The 5,518-nt window shown below is 36.4% G+C and overlaps 1 long non-coding RNA gene across 1 annotated transcript in view; it reads right to left on the bottom strand.

Moving 5' to 3' along the window:
• Nucleotides 1–5,506, bottom strand: part of LOC130572418 (uncharacterized) — a 9,767-nt gene extending 4,261 nt beyond the window's left edge. Inside the window, exon 1 of the long non-coding RNA XR_008965216.1 lies at nt 5,293–5,506. This is a non-coding gene — a long non-coding RNA (uncharacterized LOC130572418). The remainder of the gene's footprint in view (nt 1–5,292) is intronic.
• Between the last annotated feature and the right edge of the window lie 12 nt (nt 5,507–5,518).

Here is a 5,518-nt window from a genome sequence, read left to right as displayed (position 1 = left end):
AATTTGCTTCTCAGTGTGCATTGGCATTTCATAAAGATCCATCTGAAAGATACTGGACTTCTTTTATCCTAGAACATCTGTGCTATTTGCAGTGCGTGCAACACAAAGGCACCTTCAAACAAAACAACACAGAGCTAAAATCGTGTTGTTCTGCTTGAGCATGCCTATAATTTCAGAGGTTTGTTATGCTCAGAGTTGAAACAAACAGAAAAARAATTCACTCTTTGAAGGTTTTCTCTGAAAATACTTCTACTTCTTTGAGTCTGTTTAATTAGTTTTCTAGAAAGATGTTAGAATTAACTTTTTCAAATAATTTTATTGTTCAGTTCACAGAAGAAAAACCAAAGTGTAGGATTTATTTAATTTACAAAGTTAAACAAATTTTGATAAGAGTAGTCAGGAGAAGGATTAGCAAATAGCATGCAAGAACACAAACAGAAGCATCTGGGCAACTGCAACTTGGCAAGTCACCACACAAGACAGATCTCCTGTGGTGATCCATACCCTGGATATTTTAGGCAACCGAGTCTCATCTCCCTTAGAAAATTCCAGTTGAAAACTAGCTCAGTTGTTTGCTTTGTAACACACATCTTGAAGTAGTTCCAAAACGTCACTGTTCTGGGGTTTTGAGCCAAATTTGTCTCCAACTTAATTATTGCTTTTCCTTATACATCAGGTTTTAACCTTCTGATTAAAGGCCCAGCCATATTTCAGGCTTTTAAAAGCAAAGACAGATCCTTCTTGTAAAACAGACCCTCCATTCCCTTGTCCCCATAAACTGTACCTAAAGATCTTACAGGGGGTTTTGTCTTTTTAACTTGGACAGTTAGAATCGTACATGATTCTCATAATCACTTGTCTTTCCCCATAGCATTAACAACACTCCCATCATTACCAGAAAGATCTGACCCAAGCATCCTTGCATCACACTGATCCTTTTCACAAACATTATACGTTTTTAGGCCACATTGATTCTGTAACAGACAAATTTGACTAATGTGTTAAGGTGACACAGACACTAATGCTCATTAATTAAATCAGTCTGGAAATCTTCTAGACAGACTGATTCCAAAAGAGCTTTCCAGATGGAAGACAGCATGAGGGAAGAACCCAATTACTATTTGTACTTTGAAATGAGGAACATGTGGTCACCTGTGAAGTGGTATGARAGAAGGCAAACCACTGATCTGAAGTTTCTATTCTCATTCAGGGCTGAAAGCAGCCCAAGGAAGACAGGAGAGCAAGAAAAACTGCTGTCAAAGCCTCCTCTCCTGTAAAGTGATGGAAACCACATGGTTCAAAGGGGCAATTTCAGAGGTCAAGAGATGACAGAGACAGGTAGGCTTGAAACCTGGTTCCTTCTTTCCATTAAAATTTCCCCTCCTGTGTGAAATAAAGAATTCTATGCTTTTATGAAGTTCTCTCTCCCATTTTATGGCAATGAACTTCCAGCACCTTTAGTACCTGAACCCATGCTGTGTTCTGAGCTGGCACCTCTGCTGATGTTCCAGTGCCTGTCAAGAATATGCAAAATCTCAGCTCCCTGCTTCAGGATGAGATCAATGACAGCTCAACGACAACATAATCCTCATACAAAGAAAGCATCACATAAAAGTATTTGAAAATATACCACTGRGGAAAAAAAGCATTCTAGGGAGAAAAATTGTAAGGTTTTCTTTTTATTTGCATATTTGTCAACACTACATTTTAAAATTAGATTTAAAAAAAAATCTGTACTTGCCTTCTATCTTTAAGGGCTTGTATTTTAATTTTCTGGTCGTAATTGCTACTTAAGTATTTGTTTGACATTGGATTTTGAGAGCTTCTTTTGACAAATCCCTTAAAAGTTTCTCTGTTGCCTTTCATGCTAAAAATGCTTGTTTATTTATGCAACATATATTGTTTTTAGTACTTCACAAGGGCTTCTAGCTCAGCGTGAATAAAAATTTTATACATTACTTCAGAGCTCTGTTGCATGATAGCTCAGTATAACAGAGGACAATATATTTAATGTTTGCAGTGTCTCASTATGACATGCTATGCTATTACTGACAAATTGGTCTTCTGCTTAGCATTCCACTGAATGACAAAATATGAGTGTTTACAGTGGCTTTTGTTCTTTTCTATTTGTTCTACAAACATTTAATTTTTAACTGGGCATATGGCAGCAATACATGTCTGTTCCCTTGAACTATGTTCAAAGATGAGGTCAAACAAATGGTTATTCTGAATTCYGCATATTATGTTTAACCATTCCTCAGAAAAGATCAAAGGCAGTTTTGTCAAACACGATGTGGGAATTTTCTCATTTAAGCACTTCAATACATTTAGTCTTCCAATCCAAACAGAGAAAACTACCTTTCCAAACAAGGATACAAACTGAACTTAATATTTCAATGCTTAGAAAAATTCGTTAGCACTATACATACATTAAAATAAAGAATTACTTAAAATAGTAAAAAAAAACTCCATGGTACTTACCATGAATATAATTTTATGAGTACATATCTGAACCACATTAATAAAATGTATGAATGAGGCAGCTCCTGATGCGTTTAGTACTCTTGTGATGTTTTTCACATACATGTGCTGTTTAMTACCCTAGAAATATATCTAGAAATATTTTGCTCAGGGAAGACTTTATTATTGATATGAATATTCACTGCAAAGAAAGAACCAAATGAGTACCAAATTTCTCCTATCTACTGCCAAGTAGGTAATCACACTAATTAATTGAAAGTCTGTTGTTTCCTAACTGAACCAATTATGTAGAAAAGGCTGCCTGAGGTTGAGCTAAGCACCCTCCCATTAGCAAAGCCACAGTGCAAATGACAGGAGAAAAGAGTACAGTGAAAAGCAAAACACTTTTTGCTTTTTATATTTATGCTATTTATAACTGTACATTAAAAAGGGACTGTGAAAAGGAAAAAAATCCAAAGCCACCCACGGCACACACAGCCAGGGTGAAAACCCTTCTTCTAATCTAAGTCCAATTTCCCATTTAAAAAAGCTTGTGCTTTATCCTGMCAGCTCCCTCTGATAAAGGAAGGGGTCATTAGGCACCTATTCCTTTATCAGAGTAACCCCTATGAAACACCTCATCAAAATTGTTGCTTATGTTTTGCATACCAGCACAATAAAAAACAAATGAGCTCAGAGGTAACCTTTTTGATTGCTAAAATCAAAATAAACACATTAATGAGCAAAATATTACAGCTAAACCATCCAAATTCACAAGTTCACCTGTTTGGTAGGAGAAGCTGTCCAGCAAGTTTTGAAGATAATACCATGACACATGTGGAATGAAAGAACCATTWAAAAAATTCTAAATCATACTCCACTTCATTCAGTTTACAAACTATTTCCAAACATCCTATTACACAATTATTTATTAATTTCCACATGCATGTTTCTAATTTTTCATTAAAACAGTGGTTAAACTGTTATTTCCTGTCTTTATCTTAGTAAATTCCCTATATCAAAAACATATCGTCTATACACAATCCAGTTGCCCTACAAATATCAGGTAAGATTCCATTCCCAGAAGAACAAGGTGTGACACTGCTCTTTCTGAGGGAAAGGAAAATACACTGTGTATATCAAAATTCCTCCAATACATTTTTTATGCCAAGCAAAACGTTTTCTGATAAACCACACATCTTAGAAACTTTGTTCTTCTCTATTTTGCACTACCCATTCTTTCTATGAGTTTTCTGTATACTCCTAAAAATACTTTATGTAGCCAAAAAAAATCACYCACTATATTACTATTATTACATGAATACATTACATTACTAGAATACAAACTTTCATAATGTACTTTATGTCATACAGAGAGCATTGATTCATTTTGACAGGATTAATAAACTCATCATTTGCTTTTMTTGTCCCCAATTAAGACAGGGTAATTGATATTCCCAGAGTGAATCAATGCAGTACTGTGCATGGCTTTCTTAAGAAAGTATTGCTTTGCTTTGTGTCAATGGAATATAGCCATCAATCCATATTATAATACCTATGTTAAAGTTTATTTAAACTTTTGCTATCACCAAAGCTACAAAAACCATCACACTTATTTTATACACCCACAACAATGAGAAAAAAAATATTTCTGTTACTGTGATGACTTTGGAATCAGAGAACTCAGAAGAATTGTAGTGAAATAAATGGTACCAATTTCATCTTTCATCATAGTATCTATTGCATAAAATAGATGATAATAACATTAGAGGTCAGTTAACCGAAAGAGGTTTGTGCAAGTAGAGTAAAATTAATCCGTTATTATATTTTTAAAACAAGATTTAACTTAATTTATAAGCTGTCTAAATAAAATTGATTTCTGCAGGAAAAAAAATGAATCTAAATTGCTACTTGAATGGCAATTAGGTATAGAAAATATTAATGCATCTGTTGTGCATGTGTACATAATCTTGAAAGAAAAGGGTCCTTATAAAAAATTTCTTTGATTGCAGACTCAGAACCTGCAGTTTGGAAATATCAAATGCTTATAACTGTTGTGTATTTACAATTCATCTGTTCCTTCTTTGCATGCTGATGCAACATAACTCTAAGCTTTAAAAAAAAAAAAAAAAAAAAAAAAAAAAAAAAAAAAAAAAAACAAACCAACCTAGCTCTATTTACAGATTACTATTTCCAAAAATCTGCCAACTGTGGTTTGAATTCAAGTCATACACACACAAAAGTGAAGGTTCAAACCACTATACTTCAGTTTTGGATCTTAACTACAATGCCAAATTTGGCCAGTCCAAGAAGAGATTCAGATTTTAGCTGAAAGAGATTTGCTATAGCCCGTGGAGTGTGCATATAATTAAAGCACTTCAATTCCACTTAAGGTTAGGTAGGARGAATCCCGTTCTTTCTCCTGATGTTCCCTATAGTAGTTTATTTCTATATAATCTTCATAAAAATTGCGCCCAAAATTGCTATCACATTTTTTCCCTATTCTTCCACTACACCAATCATTCCACAGAAATTTACCCAAACCGAGGACCTGGCTAAGCCACATCCCTCGCTGTGTTCTTTGGCTGTGGAGGAACAGACACCTCCCTGCTGTGAGTAATTGGCGAGCTTGGTTTAGATGGATGTTTTAGGAAGAGCTGCTCTTTGAGGAGTAGCTCTCGCTGCCTGCAAAGGCTCCAAGACCAGACCTCAGCACCAAACCTGAAATGCCCAAGCAACATGAATCCTGCCCCTAATTTCTCATCTCAAAGAGAACAACCAGAAAAACTGAAGCCACATTCATAGCCCGGTCTAAATGCCGTTACAACTTACTATGCCAGAAGTTTTTGTTCACACTATTTAAACTGCGCCCAGCACGATACCAGCCGTGCCAGAGACGTTTTCCCGGGAACACCCCAGGCCCAGCGGCGATGGCCCCGGGCCACCCGCACCGCCCGCCCGCGGCTCCGCTGCCAGCAGAGGACAGCTCCCGGGACAGCTCCCGTGCTACCCCGCGGGATGCAGCTGCGGGAGCCAGGCCCGACTGGGCAAACCGCGT

This window comes from Malurus melanocephalus, unplaced genomic scaffold, assembly GCF_030028575.1.
Source record: "Malurus melanocephalus ecotype Western Australia unplaced genomic scaffold, MMel_1.1 scaffold_35, whole genome shotgun sequence".
In the NCBI taxonomy this organism is placed as follows: domain Eukaryota; kingdom Metazoa; phylum Chordata; class Aves; order Passeriformes; family Maluridae; genus Malurus; species Malurus melanocephalus.
This window is presented reverse-complemented; position numbering and strand designations above follow the sequence as displayed.